The 20,829-nt window shown below is 41.2% G+C and overlaps 1 protein-coding gene across 10 annotated transcripts in view; it reads right to left on the reverse strand.

The window, feature by feature from the left end:
- The window catches only part of Ambra1 (autophagy and beclin 1 regulator 1), a 206,923-nt gene extending 192,329 nt beyond the window's left edge, over positions 1-14,594 (reverse strand). For 3 of the 10 annotated variants that reach the window (XM_027422499.2, XM_027422497.2, XM_027422498.2), the window contains exon 1: positions 14,351-14,592. The gene's annotated coding sequence lies outside the window, so the exon portion shown is untranslated. Of the gene's footprint in view, positions 1-14,350 lie in introns of all 10 variants that reach the window. The other 7 variants (XM_027422502.2, XM_027422501.2, XM_027422506.2 and 4 more) reach the window with 4 other exon arrangements.
- Between the last annotated feature and the right edge of the window lie 6,235 nt (positions 14,595-20,829).

Consider the following 20,829-nt stretch of genomic DNA (forward strand, 5'->3'; position numbering starts at 1 on the left):
AATGCCATCTCCCTCATTTTTAAACGAGTCTGTACCTACTTAATCACAAAAAGGTGGTTATTAAATATTAACGGATAATATTTCAAAATCACCCTTTGCAATTGTCCAGTATCCTGTTGTTAGGAAGTTCTAACATATAATCCATATCCTTTCTGTTGCCAATTAAAATATATTCCCTCTTGTCCTGTTCTCTGTGGAAAGACAAGATCTGCTTAATACCACTTGAACGATATCCCTTCAAGAGACTATAAACTATAGAAAGTCCATTTCATACAGCTTCATGTAAATGTAATATAGCTTATATGGGTCACCTTGGACAAAGAACATGATTAAGAGTCTTATATCCTTAATTCTATCACTGGCTGACTCAAAGATGACAGGAAATTAAAACCACACAGATGCTGTGCTTCAATTATCCCATCAGTAAAATGCAAATAGTTAAAACCAGATTGCTAGAAGAACCTAGTTCTTCAAAAAGCAATATATGCATGAGAATCTGGTTGTGATGGGAGTGGAAGCAGGAAGATTCAAAGTCATCCTCTACAGAGAATCCAAGGGCAGCCTGGGCTACATGAAACTCTGTCTAAAGTTTTTCAAAAAATTTAGAGAGACTGATCTGAAGTCCCAATTTTGGCTCACCCAACAACTCTCAAATCACACACTATAAGGAAGCTACAGATGTTTGTTTTGATCTCTGATTTAAGAAGAATCATTTTGGCCTGGAAAGATGGCTTAGCACTTAAGAGTACTGTCTACTCTTCCAGAGGACCTGGGTTCTAGTCCCAGCACCCACATGACAGTTCACAACCTATCCAACACCTTCTTCTGCCATCTGTGGGTACCAGATACACATGTGGTACACAGACATCCATACAGGCAAAACATCCATACATACATATAAAATTAATTTTTTTTTTAAAAAAAGAATCATTTTGTATTTAAGACAACATCTCCTTTTGTTACCTAGATTGGCCTCCAACTTGTAGTCCTAGATTACAGGCATAAGCAACCATACCTGGCTTGGAAAGAAGTGTTTTGTTTTTGTTTCTGTTTTGAGACAGGGCTTGCTATGTAGCCCCAGCATACCTGGTACTTGCTATAGCACAGGCCAGCATTAAATTCATGGCAATCCTCCTGCCTTAGTCTCCCAAGTACTCGGAATATAGGCATGCACCATATTCAGCAAGAATCTTTTAACAATGAAACATGACTAATACATTGCCATAAGACTCCTAGGCATATAGCTAAATAACTCAGAATATATCATGCACATGCAGATTCACAGCAGCACTATTTATACAAAAGGAAATGAAGGTGAAAAAAGTTCAACTGCTCAAAAAGGGTAAACGGATCAATCATGAAAAGCATACAATGGAATATTATTACTCAGCCATTAAAAGGAATAAAGTACTGACATGATACTCCTGTAGCTAAATAAGCCTCCAAAACATTATGCTAAGTTGAAGAAGCCACACATAAAGGTTACTTATTACATACCATTTATATGAAATATCTAGAATAAGCCAGAATGATAGTGCACACTGGTAACCTCAGCACTTGGGAGGTAGAGGCAAGAGAATCAGAAATTCAAAGTCATCCTCAGCTACATATTGAGTTTGAAACCAGCCTAGGCTACATAAGATTTTATCTCAAAAAGAATTAGAATAAGTGAGCAGAAAAAGAATTAGAGCAAATTTGAGGCCAGCCTTGGCTACATAGCAGGACCTTGTCTTAAATAAAATAAAATAAAATAAAATAAAATAAAATAAAGTCAGTAAGTAAAAAGGAATTCTAGGAGAACTAGAAGCCAGGAACAATGGCAAAGTCATTGTCTTAGCACTCAGAAGGCAGGGCAATGTCACGTTGGAGATACAGTGAAACTCTCTCAAAAGAGAGACAAAGACAGAAACAGAGAGAAAGAAAAGAAAAACACCCAGGCAGTGGCAGCATACACCTTTAATTCCAGCACTCGGGAGACAGAGGCAGGGGATCTCTGTAAGTTTTACGCCAGTCTGGTCTACACAGCAAGTTCCAGGGCAGCCAAGGCCACACAGAGAAACCCTGTCTTGGGGGGGAAAAAAGGAGAGAGAAACAAAGAAGGTAAGAAACAAAAGCAATATGGAGAAAAAAAATAAAGAATGAACTTAAAGGTTCAAGACATACTGAGCAGGAAGATGAAAAAAGAAAGATCAAAGATAGCAAAGGTTTAAAGTACACAGAATACAAAAACCTTTACCTTCCAAGGCCAACATTTAATGATCATGAGAATCATTTCTCAAGCCATATGACAAAAGTTCCTCCTACCCTAGTGCAGCCCCCCTCATTTACAACCTCCTAGAAAGCCACCAAAGACAAAGAACAAAAAATTGAAAGCACCACTTTTCTTTGTGGGGAGATTGGCTACAATCAAATATGAAGGCCATTTCCACTTCTTCCCTCCCCATCCTTTAACCCACTTCCATCTGGCTCCTGACCCTTGTTCTTACTATAATCATCAATGATCTGTGTTGCTAAACCCAACAAAACACAGCTGTCTTTCTTGAGATGGGCTGTTCTCTGCATCTACAATAACAGCCTTTTAGGTTTCCTTAGCTTCCTTAGGACTCAGTCCTGAGCGCCCCTCAACCTTCTCTATTCTGTTCTCTAGGTGAGCTCATCCATTTCCTGGGTTATAAATATTTTCTACACACCAATTCTATCCAGATTTACCTCCAGCACCACTTTCTGCGTCAGCCCAAAGACTGTTTACTCAAAGTCTCCATTTGTGCTTCACCAGCATCTCATGCAAAAGTCTTCATTCCACTCCTCAATTCATCAAAAACTGCTCTTGCGCCTGTTTCCACATGAAAAGTGGCACCTTCATCATCTATCCAGATGCTCACAGTAGAAACCTGGGCTCATACTTCACACCTCCCTCCTCCCACACATCTAGTCCAACATTAGGTCTTGTTTGTCCTGATTCTAAAATACCTACAGAATCTGTCTATTTACTGTCTACAATCTAATCTAACTTATCATCAGCTTTTACCTGCTTTTTGCTTCCCAACTATGCTTCCCCCATTTCTTTCTTTCCAAAATACTCCTCACATGGAAGCCAGCATAATATTTTAAAAGCATATATTAGGTCATGCCATTCATTCAAAAGCAGGTCATGATAGTGTTTATTTGTGGTCTAAAGCCAAAGCCAAAAAACCACTTGAGTGAGTTTAGGAGTTTGGGCAAGCCTAGACAACATGCTGCAAGACCCCATGTCAAAAAAAAAAAAAAAAAAAACCGGCCTGGTGATATACACGTTTCATTCCAGCACTCAGGAGGCAGAGGCAGGGAAATCTACAGCTTACCTCTAATCCCAGCACTCAGGAGGCTGAGGCAAGAGGATCATAACATGACCGTATCTCAAACAAAAACAGTATCTGTCAGGCGTTGGTGGTGCATGCCTTTAATCCCAGCACTTGGGAGGCAGAAGCAGGTGGATCTCTGTGAGTTCGAGACCATCCTGGTCTACAAGAGCTAGTTCCGGGAGAGCCTCCAAAGCCATAGAGAAACCCTTTCTGGGGGGGGGGTAATCTACAAAATCATAAAAGTGTAATACAAAACAATGAATTAATGACACAGAGCCTTTCCTGTGCCATTGGGCAGTGTTCACTATATACTGGTTCTAAGACCAATATTCACTAAATGAACTTAAGTCTGAAAATGTAAGGGTTGAAACTGAGTTATAATCAAGAAATAATTCTAGCAGTGGAGATGTAGCTTAGTAGTAGAGTATTTGTCCAACATGTGCAAGGCCCTGGGTTCAATCCCTAGTAATGAGGGTAATGGAGTTCTGAAAAGAACAGTCCATATCTGAGAAACAAGGAAACAAACAAAAGCCACAGTTTATGAATTCAGTATTATGGTATCCTCACCACTTACACAAGTGGACATTCAATGTTTACCGAGTCAATGTTTAAAAAAACACTCTGTTATAATCATTACTTTTTTTGACATATTAACCAGTTTATTATAGGCCTGGCAGAGTAGAGAGACTAAGAGAGAAGAAGAACAGGGTTAAAGGCTGACCGCCATGGCCAGTCACCATAGAGAGGCAGAGAGAGCGGAAGAGAAGAGGAGAGGAGAGGAGAGGAGAGGAGAGGAGAGGAGAGAGGAGAGAGAGAGAGGAGAGGAGGAGAGGAGAGGAGAGGAGAGGAGAGGAGAGGAGAGGAGAGGAGAGGAGAAGCACTTTTTTTTAAATGACAGAATGATATTATTAAACAGGCGTAAGAAAACAAAGAGCTAAAACTGACTGAAATAACCAATAATTTATGACAGCACAAAAGGATAAAAGTAATAGAAAACTAACTCTATAGGATTCTTAGTCCTTATCACTTTGTAACAAATACATTCATTACACCAGTTTATCTGTGTTGGTTTGGGAGCTCTGATTCTCCCCTAGTATTATTTTTCATTCATTTAATCACCTTCTAAATCATTCAGCTTGAACTGGTTCAAACAGCAAAATTCAGATGCTTCTTAGATGTTTTCTACCTTTTTAAAAAGATCTTTATTTATTTATTATGTATACAGCCTCTGTCTGCATGCCAGCAGAGGGCTGCATGCCAGCAGAGGGCACCAGATCTCATTCAAGGTAGTTGTGAGCCACCATATGGTTGCTAGGAATAGAACTCGGGACTTCTAGAAAAGCAGTCAGTGCTCTTAACCGGTGAGCCATCTCTCCAGTCCTGTTTTCTACCTTTTTACAAAGGAATGTTCTATTACTAAAATAGCCCTGGCCTGTTTTACTACATCTCACAAAAATTTGTCATCTCTCTTACATTTGGAACAGCGTTCCCAATACTGTTGTTTTCTAGACTTCCCTAACCCAATAAAGACTCATCTTTTGGTTAATTGAAGGGTGCTGGGAGAAGGAAGCAGCAGATTTGAAGTTGTACTTCCCTGTTACCTGTTAATTTTTTCCCCAAAGCTCCAGCACTTCAAGCTACACATCACTATTGTTTCCTCCCCCTGCTGCTGCTACTCCTCCACTATGTAGCCCTGGCTGGCAGGAAAAGCCTATATGTAGACTGATAGGGAATGTCCTTCTGTATATATGTTTATCTTATTGGTTGTTGAATAAAGTACTGTTTGGCCAATGAGGCAGCAAGTTAGGCAGGACTGAGTCAAGGAGGATTCTGGGAAATATAATAAAAAGAAGTCTTGTGATACAGGCAGGAAGTGACATAGCAGGCAGACTCATATATAAGCAGGGACAAACAGAAAGTCATCTTTTTTCTCTTGCTCTTCCTCACTTCCTCCTGCTCTCTGCTCTGGAGTCGCCATGTAAACCCGTGAAAAGGACGGCAGCGGAAGGCGTCCTCTATAAGTCTTATGATTATGGTTGATAATTAAGACTGAGCTAGCATATAAGAATTCCTAGTCAATTGGCCAGCAGCATTGTAAACTAATATAAATCTCAGTGTGTTATTTGGGGCCCTAACTCAGTGGGCAGAATTCAGGAAGCTGGTGGAAAGCGACCATTTGGTGGCAGGGCCTGGGCGGCTTGGTGGAAAGATTTATCGTTACAGTAGACTGCACTTGCCTGGAACTCATAAAGATCTGCCTGCCTCTGCCTTCCAAGTGCTGGGATTAAATGTGTGTGCCACCATGTCTGGCCTGTTTATTCTTCTTTTGAAGAACATATATAATCTTCATTTGATTGTACTAATGATGATGATAACCACTGCCATATACCAAGCTATTTGAAGTACTCTGCACAATAATTTAATTCTCACAACTGTGTATTTTAACAGATGAAAGAAACTGGGAGGTTAAGTAACTTACCTTAAGAGCTGGTAAATAGGGGCTGCAGTGATGGCTCAGTGATTAAAAGCACTGACTGCTCTTTGGGAGGACTGGGGTTCAATTCCCAGCACCCACATGGCAGCTCACAACTGTCTATCTCCAGTTCCAGGAAATCTGATACCCATGGCAAAACACCAATGCACATAGAATAAATTTTTTTTAAATAGCTAGTAATTGTGATTCTGAGATTTATAACCAAGCTATGTAGTTACATAAGCAGTAACAACAGCCTGATATTAAAGAGTTTGGGCTGGATATGGTGATACTTGTCAACACTTGGGAAGCTGAGGCTGAAGGATCACAAGTTCAAGGTTTATCTGTGCCACACAAGAGACCATGACTCAGTGAAGAAGAAAAAGGCTTGGAAAAGACACTTGTTTTCTTCTGTTAGAATAGAACCTCATATAGCCTAAATTGGTCTAGAACTTGCTTAAGTATCTAAGGATGACCTTCAATTCCTGATCCTCTTGCCTGCACTAAGTGCTGGAATCACAGTCATGTACTACTACAACAGGTATTGGCAAGAGCTTTTCCCTGGTCAGTTAGACCGAAATTCTCCAGTTTGCTTCTCAAATCAAACATGCATGTGCCCCACAGCCAGGAAGAACACACACTTTATCCAGAAGAGCAGAATAAACAAAAATGACAAAAAGTAAATTTTCCTCAGTAAGTTTTAAAAAGAGAAACACAATTTCAATAAGCAACAGTAAAACAATCTTTGCAAAATGTTTCTAATTTTTTGGCAGCAGGAACCCAAACAAGATAGAGAGTATTGTTGTTGTTGTTGTTGTTATTATTATTATTATTATTTGTTTTGTTTTTTTGAGACAGGATTTCTCTGTGGCTTTGGAGGCTGTCCTGGAACTAGCTCTTGTAGACCAGGATGGTCTCAAACTTACAGAGATCTGCCTGCCTCTGCCTCCCCAGTGCTGGGATTAAAGGCGTGCGCCACCAACGCCCGACTGAGGGTATTATTTTATACTCATTCAACAAGGATCTAAGTTCTCCTTTCAATGTCAGAAGTCTACTCAATCTATTTCTTATTTTATTTTTTAAAGATTTTATTTGTTTATTTGTACACAACATTCTGCTTCCATGTATATCTGCACACCAGAAGAGGGCATCAGATCTTATAACGGATGGTTGTGAGCCACCATGTGGTTGCTGGGAATTGAACTCAGGACCTCTGGAAGAACAGTCGGTGCTCTTAACCACTGAGCCATCTCTCCAGCCCCTCAATCTATTTCTTAACCTAAGGCTACATGTTTCAACTTATTCTCTGGTACAAATGCACCTAAAGGCAAATATCCTGCGCTCAAATTCAACCTCTAAAGAATACATAATTGGAAAAAAAACTAACAAATGAGAAATAACTTCAAGTTACATTACAAATAAAAAAGTTAAAGTCATAATCAAGAATGCTAATGTCAAAACTAATGTAACCATACAGTACCAGAAAAATAATACATGCACCATTTTTTTTAGATTTATTTATTTATTATGTATACAGTGTTCTGTCTACATATATCCCTGCAGGCGAGAAGAAGGCACCAGATCTCATTATAGATGGTTGTGAGCCACCATGTGGTTGCTGGGAATTGAACTCAGGACCTCTGGAAGAGCAGCCAATGCTCTTAACCTCTGAGCCATCTCCCCGCAACATGCACCAATCTTAAGTGAAAATTTCTAGAGTAGCCAGGCATAGTGGGGCAGCCTGTAATCCTAACACTTGGGCGGCTGAGGATCATGAGCTAGAGTTCAACTTGGACAGCAGAGTAAGACCTATCTCAGAAGTGGGGGGGGGGAGGTCAGATTTCCATTGTGATGGCAGCCTTTCAGGGAGATTATGGATGCCACGAAAGGAACACAAATGCCTACCTCACTCCTTCATCTTTTAATGCGTTTGTTTTCCTCAGCACTGTTTCAGCCTAAATTCTAACCCTTACCAGATTCCTAGCCAATTATAATCTGCACTGGAATAAACATATTGTTGATCTAATGTATCTAATGAACTTTCAAAAAATATTTCCAGAAAATAGGCAAGTCTGAAAAGTAAGTGTTGAAACATAGTCACAACCAAAAAATAGCTTGATGGAGAGTCGGGGATGCAGCTCAGCTGACAGAGTTCTTGCCTAGCAAGCACAAAGCCCTGATTTGCTCTCAGCACTAAATAGACTAGGTGTGTTAGCTCAGGCTTGTAATTCCAGGACTCGGAAAGTAGAAATAACAGAATCGGTTTAAGGACATTTTGGACTACATAATACCTGTTTCAAAATGCAAAAACGAAACAAGTTTATCAAGAAGTATCTGATCAATTCTAAGAGCAAAAGAGACCGAAAAAGTCAGAAAGTAGTTAACACTTACCTACAAACACAAAAACGAAGACTAAACTCCAGGAAAAGAGAGGTCTGCAGCATCCAAACCATTCACTAGCAGTTCCAAACACATGCCTGCCTACATGCACACTGCAAGGGCAAAAATTCCATCACTGAACCACCAATGCTCTACATGCACAGTGGGAAGCTCATCCTGGGCTGGCCTGTGTTCAATCACTTCTATCCACCTTGACTGCCACAAAGGTGCCTTGAAGGTAGAAAGACTATTAACCTAAATGGCATCAAAATTGCTGCTCTATGATACACAAAAGTAACACTTGAACACGTTTTTAAAATTATTTTTAATGAAAAAAACAAGTTCATGACTAATTATTATTAATTATCACATTTATTTGTTGGCAGAAGGAGAAAGAAACCACAAATGATCCATACATGCAACAATATACATATGACAATCAAAAGACAAGGTGCAAAAGCAGGTTCTCCCCTTCTACCCTGTGGGTCCTGGGATGGAACTCAGGTCATCAGGTTTAGTGGAAAGTAACTTTACCCTTACTATCTTACCAACTCTTTTTATTATTACTAATTTTGTTTGTTTTTCAAGACTGGGTCTCTCTGTACTCACTCTGTAGATCAGGCTGGCCTTGAATTCAGAAAGCCTACCTCTGGCTTCCCGCTGCTGGGATTAAAGGCAGCCTCTGCTGCCACCATCACTACCACCAGGCTGACTGACTTTTTACATAAGAATGCTAAGGAAAGCATAGCAGTGGTGACACATGCCTGTAATCTCAGCACTCTGGAGGCAGAGGCAGACAGATCTCTGAAAGTTCAAGAACCTGGTCTACAAAGTGAATTCCAGGACAGTCAGAGCTGTTACTCAGAGAAACCCTAACTCAAGAAACCAAAAAGAATGTTAAGGATTAGAATCCTTGGGTCCTTGCTTACCCACTGAACCATCTCCCAGCCACTAATTTTAACTTTTCAAGAGATAAAAAGAGTTCTGGTCTGTGTTCACTAGTTTTTTGTGTGTGTGAACTTGACACAATCTACAGTTATCTGGAAAGAGGAACTTTGAGAAAATACCTCCAACAGATTGGTCTGTAGGCCAAGCCTGTGGGAGTATTTTCTTTATTAATGATTAACGTGAGAGGGCCCAGCCACTGTGGGCAGAACCATCTTGGGATGTGTAAGAAAGCAAACTGAGCGAACATGAGAAACCACTAAGGAGCATTCCTTCAAAGTCTAGCTTCAGTGTCCGCCTCCAGGTTCCTGCCTTGAGCTCCTGCCCTGATTTACTTCAAAGATGGACTATGATGTGGACGTATACGCTCAAATAAACATTTTCCTGCAGGGCATTGGTGGTACACGCCTTTAATCCCAGCACTCAGGAGGAAGAGGCAGGTGGATCTCTGAGTTCGGGACCAGCCTGGTCTACAAGAGCTAGTTCCAGGACAGCCTCCAAAGCCACAGAGAAACCCTGTCTCAAAAAACAAAAAACAAAACAAAAAAAAAGCAAAAACAAAAACAAAACACTTTCCTCCCCAAATTGCTTTTGGTCATAATGTTTTAGCACAGCAAAAGAAACTCTAACTAAGACATGGTCTCTCAGGTCTCATTAGCAGAAGGAAGATGACAAAGGGAGTATCATCGGATGTCATCATAAGACACACATCTCGTGCCACTGTGACTTTAAGGCCTCAGCCTTCACAGATCAACCTGTTGCAAATGTAGCTATTTGCCAGGCACAAGTGTGACTGGAGTGCCAACCATGGCTAAGAGATGAAACACTCGGTACTAGGTGAATGAGGCACTTAAAGATTGTCTTTTACAGATTCAGACACGGACTCCATAAAGGAATAATATCTAAACCCAAGAGGGAGGCAGCATCCAATTCCAAACATGTATCCTTTCTACATGCACATTGGGAAAGCAAGCTCATCCTAAGCTAGCTCAATCACAAAAAAGGAAAAAATTTCAAAAGCTCTAATTAACCTAATACTGAGAGGCTAAAAAAGAAAAACATAAGTTATAATTCCAAAAATAAACAAGAACAATAAAAGAAAATAGGAAGTCACCCAAAGCTAGGGCACACTTCTGGATAAACAGGGATCATGACAAGAAACTGAAAGCACCAAGCTTATGAAGAACTGGAGAAAGAAATAAGGATAATGATGACTAAAGGCACTTCAGTTTGTTACACTTTTGTGTTGGTTTTGTTTTGGTTTTGGTATGCTACACCACAGGAAAAAATATTTATGTCTTATACCAAAATAACTCTATCAAAGCTGAGACCAAAAAAAAAACAAAAAAAAACAAAAAACAAACTTGCTATGCTAACAGTACTTTTGTTTCTAATTTCTTTAAATGAGATAGATAAGAACTAATATAAGTCTCTTTGTGTTATTTTGGTTGCCCACGTGACAGCAGGGCTCAGGAGGCTTGGCGGAAAGAGTTATCATTACAAAACTGTCCTATTCATGATGATACTGAAGTAAAAAGTTTGGATTCAGCATTAATAAAGCAGGGTAAATAACTTCACCAAAAGAATAAAAGTCTTATTTCCTTCACATACACTGAAAATACATTACAAACTATAAAATATAAAAACATAAGCTTTTAGCCAGGCAGTGGTGAAGCAGGCCTTTAATCCCAGAACTGGGGAGGCAGAGGCAGGCAGATCTTTATGAGTCACAGGCTAGCCTGGTCTACAGAGCTAGTTCCAGGGCAACCAGGACTGTTACACAGAAAAACCCTGTCTCAAAAAAAAAAACAAAGGGGGGGGGGCGAGGATTTTGTTCTTTTAACAAAAAATAAGCAGTTTATTTCAGTAACTGTGGTCTAGGCCACAGTCCAGAAAACATTAAAGAGTTTCATTTTTTTTTTTTTTCCTTTTTGGTTTTGTTATTGCTGTTGTTCCTTTGTTTCTTTCTTTTTATTTTGGTTTTTCGAGACAGTTTCTCTGTTTAGTCCTGTCTGTCCTGGAACTTGCTTGGTAGACCAACCAGGCTGGCCATGAACTCTGAGATCCACTGCCTCTGCCTCCCAAGTGCTGGGATTAAAGATGTGGGCCACCACTGCCCAGTTGTTCCTTTGTTTCTTAAGGATTTAACTCAGGCTGATCTAGAACTCATTATGTAGATCAGACCATGCTAGAACTCACAATCCTCCTGCCTCAGTATCTGAAGTATTGGAATATAAGTATGTACAGCCACAGCTGTTTGAAGCCTGTATCTCTTAATTATACAAGAACCATTTTACCAAAATATAGAATAATTCAGTCATAATGTGAACATCTCTGAACTGTCAGGAGGCAGCCCAATTTGACTTTGATGGATCCCAAGGTTTAGCTTCAGACAATGGTTCTCGCTGATGTCCTCAGTACCTGAGGTGGAAGTGGGAGGATCAAGGGGCTCAAGGTCATCCTCAGTTACACAGTAAATCTGAGGCTAGCATGGGATACAAGAGACCATGCCTCAAAAAAAAAAAAAAAAAAAAAAAAAACAGCAACAAACAAAAAGCTCACAAGAATTAATGTGTTGGTGGTGCACGCCTTTAATCCCAGGGAGGCAGAGGCAGGTGGATCTCTGTGAGTTGGAGACCAGCCTGGTCTACAAGAGCTAGTTCCAGGACAGTCTCCAAAGCCACAGAGAAATCCTGACTCAGAAAAAAAAAAAAAAAATTAATAAGTAAAACTTTCAGGAAAAAACAGAGAAGCCTCGAGTTTCAATCCCTGTAACCTCACTCTCACCAAGTTCTTTATCTGCCTCAGCTCAACATAATCCTCTGCCCATTATTTTTAATTTAATGTGCATTGGTGTTTTGCCTTGGGTGTTGGATCCCCTGGAACTGAAATTACAGACAGTTGTGAGCTGCCATGCCGGTGCTGGGAATTGAACCCGGGTCATCTAGAACAGCAGTCAGTGTTGTTAACCACTGAGCCATCTCTCCAGCCCCCCATTATTTCTTACAGAAACTTATAAAATGCTTTCAACCTTTTTCTTCATGATATACACAGCACTTTCCATTTCTTATCTGGCATTCATTAAGAGTCACTAAGATACCACTTAAAACTACAGATTCCATGAAGGATATAAAGTCTAGTAGACAATGTTACTTCTGCCTCTACATTCTTTGCTTTGGTGTACATTTTTTCCATCATAAAGTTTATTTCAGCCGGGCATTGTTGGTGCACACCTTTAATCCCAGCACTCAGGAGGCAGAGGCAGTTGGATCTCTCTGAGTTCAAGGCCACCCTGAGTTCCAGGATAGGCTCCAAAACAATACAGAGAAACACTGTCTCAAAAAACCAAAAAAAAAAAAAAAAAGAAAAGAAAAGAAAAAGAAAAAAAGTTTTATCTCAACGAATATACAATCTTAGCTTAATTACTCAATCTATGGTCTACACACAAGATGGTCTAGTGGTTCTTCACTAATCCCTTATAAAAAGTACCAAGGTCCTGGTAACTAAGAAATTGCTAAAGATCAAAGGATTTGATTTTCATGGACCATCAAAATGGCTCAGAAGATAAAAGGGGATTTCTGTCAAGCCAGACAACCTGAATTTACTTGGGAATCATGTGGTGAAAGGAGAGAACCAATTCCTGAAAACTGTCCTCCAACATCTACATGCATGGCATGGCATGCCCCTGTCTGTAGACGGACAGACAGACACATAGTAAAATTAAATAAATAACTTCCATTTAAATCTTGCTGATCTCAGGGCTAGGGATGTAGCTCCATGACAGAGCACATGCATGAGGCCTTGAGTTCAAAATTCCCAGCACTACAAAAGAAGGGACCTTACACACACACATTTAAAAAAATTGGAGAAACAATACAATTCTATTATCATCTTTCTAAAATTCATTAAAAAGGCATCCTAAAATTGTGTAGAAACAGACTTTCACAATCTTTACTCCCATAAAGTCATTCTCCTATAATGAATTCTATATACTGTGGAAACATCCAGTCTAGAATAACCTACAAGCCTTTCTTTCTTTTTTTTTTTTCAAGGAAGAATGACAGATTAGGATCATGATACTGATCCAATGAAAATGAAATTAACAAAAACACTTAGACCTTAATGTTTCCAAGTTGTGAAAGAAAAAAGAAACATTATGAAATTCACAAAAGATTCATCTTCAATTTAATATCTGTTTGAGTAATTTCTACACAAAGACTTTTGAACTCTTGAATATGAAATGACTAAACCACTAACCAAATAAAAAAGCAAAACCAAAAACTGTTTGAAAAGAGACTCCTTGGATTCCCTTTGGATACCTCCTAGAAAAGACCTTGACAAGACAAGAACCTGAATTAAAAGTCTTAAGCGTCTTCCATGAGACACTAAGACAGCACCATAGCAGAAAAATTCCAAAGAAGGCTGAAGATCAGTATCAATCAGAAGGGTAATGAAAGCGAACAAAATTATCCTTGCTACTTTTGCTAAAATGATAAACTTTGAAAAACCAAATTCAGGAGGAAAAAAAAAATCACTTGTTCCCTTAACTTCTGAAGCCTCCAGTGACACAATATATGTTCCTAAGAAGGAGGAGTTCCAAGCGATCAAATAAGAAATTACTGTATGTAAAAAAGTGACCAGTTAAAATGGGAGAAAGAGTAGAGTGAACCGTTAAAGACACAAAAAGAAACTAACAGTGCATTTAATGATCTGTCGGGATCGTAGGGAAAACTCACGTCCTACACCTCAGCCTCAGTTTCCTACCCCAAAAAGGCTGGAACGTGACATTTTGCTCCAACGAGCGGGAGGGCCTTGTTTCACAAGCCTCAAAGGGGGCCTCGGAGGCTGGACTCAGTGGGGGGTCCCCAGAGCAACTGAGGCATGACATCCGGAGCCCTGACTTGGGAAGAGGAGAGGGGGAGCAGGGTCCAAGACAGCTAAGCTCCTACAATCTAGCGGTGACGACACTCGTCCAGGACCTAACAATCCCTCTCTGCAGAACCCGACCGGCATCCTCAGCATCTCTTTCTCCTTCCGGCTTCTTACTGAGTTCCGGGCCGCCCTCCGGCCGCGCCCCCGAGCGCAACCCCCTTCACTCCCAGCCGCCCGGCGGCCCGCGCGCTCGCCCACCGGCCAGCGCCAAGGTCTCCTCCTGCCCGCAGCCAAAGGATGCCGGGCCGGGCCGGGCCTCCCAGGCTCCTCCCGGGCCTACCTGTGAGACGGGTGAAGGCTCGGCCCGAAGGCCAGCGGGCGCAACGAGCCACGGACGAAGGCGGGAAGAGGCCGAAGGAAGCGAGGGATCCGCTCGACCGACCAGCGGGAGAAAGCGGCAAGAGCCCGAGACCTCCGGGATAACTCTGTTCAGGACCTGGCACCGCCGCCGCCGCCGCCGCTCTGTAGACATCAACCAAGAAGACGCCGCAAAAGATCACAGAACACACGAACGCCCAGACATCAAAGGAAGAGCGCCCCAGCAATCGTTCAAGGAACTGCAGCCGAGTGCCGAATCATTGCTCAGCTCCTGCTGCAGGTCCGGCTGCCGTCCTAGGCATTAATAAACAAATACAGATCATAAACTATAGCGTAGAGTGTTTCTACCATTTACTGTTGGTGGCCGAGGGTTTAAGTAACTTAGAGAATTAAAGGTATGAGACCGGTGCACGCCTGTAATACCAGCATTTTAGGAACACGAGGATTCGAAGTTCAAAGTCATCCTGAGAGTGAGCGCGAGGCCAACCTCGGCTATATGAGACCTTGTCTTAAGTGAAAAAAGAATGTCTTTTGTGAGAGCATTGATTGAAGATCAAATCATAGCAGAATGAAACTCATCTTAATAGTTCAAGTGCCTTACACTTAAAGACTTCTCACGCTACTTATCCCAGTTGAACAAATGACTTGATTCTTGATTTCCTTGTAGAATAGTAAGGTGTATGAAATAAGAGAGGCGAAATGAAAAACCAAACAGTGAACAATCTCACTGAACACTCCAGTTTAGCCTTACATATGTAGAAATTTGTCCCCAGGCATAATATACTGTTGCCATCTTGAAATCAAAGCAGCTCTGGTTATTTGCACAATACCCTCATTAAGATTGGGCCCACTGGTGAATAATATCCCCTGGTGGAAAGGGGGGACTCAGGAGTCAGTGTACAGTGCCCTTCCTCTACTCAAGGACATATAAATAGTTCATTGCTGAAGGAGGGCAGAGACTCGAGTGGTGTAGCTGCCATAAGTTGCCCATGGTCCTGTGAGTAATCTCTCACTCAGTCTCCTGTAAGCAACCCTCAATTAAATTCATTGGCTCAAGCTAGACTAGGGTAGAATCATTTATTTAGTCTGCCATTGATGCCTTATTCAGGATGAATAGGTGTTTTGTTTACATCTCCCCAGGAAGTCAGGCAACACCTGTTACCCGAACAGCTGAGAAAGAGAATCACAGATGAGTTTCAGAGGAGTAAATTGTACAGTCGCTGCTGTGGGTGATCAGACCTGCAACTGAAGCTAAGCTAAGCTGAGTGTAAGGCTGGCCTGGGGGCAGTTCTGATATGGCCATCCTTCCTCCTGGGGTATGAAATGAAATGTCTTCTTGATGTGGTGCTATTTCTTTGTCCATTCTGTGGGTGATATGACATGTAACTGAGCTGCTGCTCCCTGTGAAGGTGGAGTATCTGTGGAAGAATCCCTTGGTGACTGTCTTTATGTCAGTGGTTCTCAACCTTACTAATGCTGCAACCCTTTAATAAAGATCCCGTTAATACAGATCTTCATGTTGTGGTAACTCCCACCATAAGATTATTATTGTGCCTACTTTATAACTAGTTTTGATGCTTTTATGAATCATAATGTAATTATCTGTGTTTTCCAATGGTCTTACTTGATACCTGTGAAAGGGTCATTCAACCCCCAAAAGGGTTGTGACCCGCAAGTTAGGAACCTCTGACCTGTATGGGCCAGCCCAGTACAGGAGCACCACTCTCCAATGGCTGACACAATAGAGAACATATATATTTTTTAAAGATTTATGTATTTATTATGTATACAATGTTCTGCCTGCATTACACTTATATGCCAGAAGGGGGCACCAGATCTCATTCTAGATGGTTGTGACCCACCATGGTTGCTGGGAATTAAACTCAGGTCCTCTGGAAGAGCAGCCAGTGCTCTTAGCGCTGTGTCATCTCTCCAGACCAAACAGAGAATATATTACAATCTCTGAAACTAGAACGCATGGAATAGGGCTGTAAACACACTGGCATCGGCTATGTGAACTTTGTCATAAGACATGCAACAGAGGTTCAGCTATCTTCTCAGAAAGGTGGTACCCACATAAGGGAAGAATTTCACTAGCTTCTGAATTATCAGGAAAATAAAGAGTCAGATGTGGCAGTGCATGCCTTTGATCCTAGCACGAGGGAGGCAGAGACAGGCAGACCTCTGAGTCTGAGACCAACTTAGTCTATATATTGAGTTCCAGACCAGCCAGGGCTACATAGTGAGTTCCAGTGTTTTCTTTCTTTCTTTTTCTTCCTCTTTCTTTCTTTCTTTTAATGTTTTTGAAGCTGGGTAGTAGTGGCACACACCTTTAATCCCAGAACTTTGGAGGCAGAGGCAGGTGGATCCCTGTGAGTTCAAGGACAGCCTGGTTTGGAAGAGGGGAAGATGATGAGACAGAGTTCCAAATTTGTTTCTTCCATAAAGGAAACAGTACAAATTAGATTATGGAAAAGACTCTCTTCTAGGATCTAAAAACTTAGAACCCATGGGAATAATTGGGGGGGTCGGGGTAGAAGTAACAGAAAATCCCTGTGAGGCCCAACATTTAATACAGAGGAAAAGAAAATGTATGATTCAGCATGCAGACAGACAATGACCCGGTGTAAACAGGAACTACTCTGCATCTAAACTGCCTGAGTTGAGTAAGACTTTTTTTTTTAAAGATTTTATTTATTTATTATGTATACAACATTCTGCTTCCATGTATATCTGCACACAAGAAGAGGGCACCAGATCTCATAACGGATGGTTGTGAGCCACTATGTGGTTGCTGGGAATTGAACTCAGGATCTCTGGAAGAGCAGCCAGCACTCTTAACCTCTGAGCCATCTCTCCAGCCCCAGGATAAGACTTCTTTAATGATTTGTTTTAGTGTATGTATATGTGTATATCTCATGCTTGTAGGTGCCCAAAGAGGCCTGAAAACAGCTTGAAATGCCTCCTGGAGCAGTAGTTATGGATGACTATGAGCCTCCTGATGTGGATGCTGGAAACAGAATTTGATTTTTCTTTCTTAATTACGTGTGTATCAGTGGCCAATATGGGTGTGCATGAGTTTAGGCACACAAAGAAAGTGGTGTTGGATTCAATGGAGCTGGAATTGCATAGTTACATAGCAAAACATCTGTCTGAATCAGAGCAAGCCAGTAAGTGGCATTCCTCCATGGTCTCTGCTCCAAGTTCCTGTCTGGACTTAACTCAATGATAAGAGTATAAAATGTAAAATGAAATAAATCCTTTCCAGGTCGTTTTTGTCATGCTATTTATCACTGCAATAGAAAAGCACACTAGAACACGAGGTAGGGGGACAGAGGAGAGGAGGAAACAACAGAAGAGAGAGAGAGAGAGAGAGAGAGAGAGAGAGAGAGAGAGAGAGAGACAGACAGACAGACAGACAGACAGACAGACACAGACACAGACACAGACACAGACACAGAGACAGGTGGATCTCTGTGAGTTCGAGAGCAAGTGCCAGGATAGGCTCCAAAGCTACACAGAGAAACCCTGTCTCTAAAAACCAAAAAGAAGAAGAAGAAATGGCTTCATCTTTGGAGAAATTTTTCTGAGTGTAGAATTAACCTTCAATTTGACAATAAATGACTGCTTGTTCTTACAGGTAAGTTGGTCTGATCAGACTGAACAACAGAGATCAGAGTTGAAATCCTCAAGCCTCTAGGCCTTTTCTCTCACTGGAGAAGAACCTAACTAGAAACCCGGTGAGCAGGAGTCCGAGATCAACCCAGGATGTGCTGATGACCTTTTGCATGCTGACATGAACACTCAATAACATTATTATATTGTTTGTTGATTGTTGTATTCTAGTAGGTTCTCCTTGTGGAGATACTCCCCTGAAGGTAGTAGGGTAATGATCCCCCAAGTTTCTTCCTGTTATAGTGATCAGCTGGACACAGGACTTTCAGTGCTAAAATTGTGACAGCCCTGAGCGAACCAGGATAGTCATCCTAAAAATAGACCTTATCACTGTCAATCACATGGAAAGAATTTAGAAAGACTAAACAAGGAAAATAGGATGGAAGAATGTTAATTTTGAGTCTGTCATATTTTATACAATTTTGTAAAATCTTGGTAGAATCTAGACAATAAAACAGGCCCCAGGGATGTGGACACACACAGCATTAGTATCTGTCTGTTTCTTTTCTTTTCTTCTTCCTAGCACTTAGAAGGCTGAGGCAGACAGGAGGCAAGTTTGAAGATAATATAGGCTACATACCCTATGAAGAAAACAAAACAAGTTTTTGTTAGGTTTCACAGAATATGAAGTTATAGCTCCAAGTAGAATGCTTGCTTAGTGTGTGCTAGGTTCTGGGTTTGATTTCTTAGCAATAAAAAAATAAACAAATAAAACAAGGCAGGCATAGTGGCACATGTCTTTAATCCCAGCCCTTGGGAGGCAGAGGCAGGTGGATCTGAGTTTGAGGCCAGCCTGATCTAGAGTTCCAGGACAGCCAGGGCTACACAGAGAAACCCTATCTCAAAGAACCAACAAACCGAACAGATGGCTGGGTATGGTCTTTAATCCCAGCATTCCAGAGGCAGAGATGTGGGTGGATTTCTATAAGTTCAAGGCCAGCCAGGTCTATAGACTGAGCTCTATGTCAGATATGGCTACACAGTCAGACTGTCTCAACTGCCCCCTCCAAAACAAACAAACAAACAAAAAAACAACAAAAAACCAAACACACAGAGCCGGTACAGTGGCACATGTCTGTCATTCTGTACTTGGGAGGCTAAGGGAGGAAAATTGCTGAATTTGAGGCCACCCTGAGCTAAACAGCCAGTACCCGGCTAGCGTGGCAGCATAATGAGATCTTATCTCAAAATAGAAAAAAAAAATGTAGGAAGAACAAAATGTAACAAAGTCTTCCTTGTGTAATGCTCAAAACTAGTTTCCCATGGACTCTTCACCCTCCCACCTCCAGGACGTCCTTGTACTGGTTGAATTCACTCTCCTGCCAACAGACCCACTCTTCACAGGGGAAGATAAGGATGAGAAATAAAACAGCATTTGGGATGGAAATAAACAGCAGATAATAATCCATAATTGTTTTTAATCTTGAGGATGAGTCACTCTCAATTTATTTCCACATTTCTTCTGTCATCAGCTGTTCACTTTGAAAATCACCAAATTAACAGTGCCAAAGGCAAGTAGAAAATGATCCAAGAGGCCAATGCAGAGGTGTCACATGACGAGTGGCTGAGAAACTGGGAACAAGACAATCCTCAGGAAAATCTTTTTAGTCCCAGCAAAGACACTGATGTGTGAACCTAATTCACACTTCCATTATCCCTATCAGGTTATTTTTACAACAGTGAAATTTTAGAACAAGACTTGTTAGGGGATTATTTATTTCCTGGGAAGTTCTGTCTATCACTCTACATATAATATTCTAAAGTCTAACTCCAGAGTTTATTTGAAGCCATGCTTTGTACTTCTGTTTTTTTGTTTGTTTGTTTTGTTTTGTTTTGTTTTGTTTTAAGATGGGGCTCCCACAGTGGCCCAGGCTAGCCTGAGATTCACTATGAGGTACAGGTTGGCTTTGAAATCACAATATAACCACCTCAGCCTCCTGAGTGCTGGAATTACAAGCATGAGCCACTATGACCGACTCTGAGACCCCCTTTGTCCTCAGAATTGTCTTCTGTTCAAAGAATTACAAAATAGACTACATAAATATTCTCATACCATAGTCATAAGAAAAATAACCAAGGCAGGTCTGGTGACATAGGCTGAGGCAGGAGGATTACAAGTTTAAGGCCTGTATAGGTAGTTAGTTCAAGGCCAGCTTGAGAAACAAAGTAATAAAATGAAAAAAAGAAAAATGAGCCGGGCAGTGGTGGCACACCCCTTTAATATCAGTACTGGGGAGGAAGAGGCAAGTGGATGTCTGGGAGTTGGAGGCCAGCCTGGTCTACACAGCCAGTTCCAGGACAACCAGGGCTACACACAGAAAAACCCTGTCTTGGGAAAAAAAGAAAAAGAAAGAAATGTCAGGCTGTCAAGATACATCAGCATGTAAAGATGCTTGCTGCCAAGTTTGATAGTTTAATCTCTAGGATTCACAAGGTGGAAGAAATGACCCCACAAGCTGTCCCCTGACCTTCACACATGTACCATGTACCACACGCGCGCGCACACACACACACACACACACACACACACACACACACACACACACACATACAACAAATGATTAAGTGCTATTTAAAAAAAATAGTATAGTTAGATATGAATTTTGTGAACTTGTAGGAATCTCTTGTTCGTTGAACTGCCAGGGTCTTTAGATCCTCTGTAAAGTGTAACCGTGTTATTTTATCTATATTTGAATTGCCTTCTTCAAGCTGACTCAATCCTTACCCCCACTTAACCCTTTATGACTCAAGGGTGAACTAGGACAT

This window comes from Cricetulus griseus, chromosome 6 (assembly GCF_003668045.3).
Source record: "Cricetulus griseus strain 17A/GY chromosome 6, alternate assembly CriGri-PICRH-1.0, whole genome shotgun sequence".
NCBI lineage: Eukaryota > Metazoa > Chordata > Mammalia > Rodentia > Cricetidae > Cricetulus > Cricetulus griseus.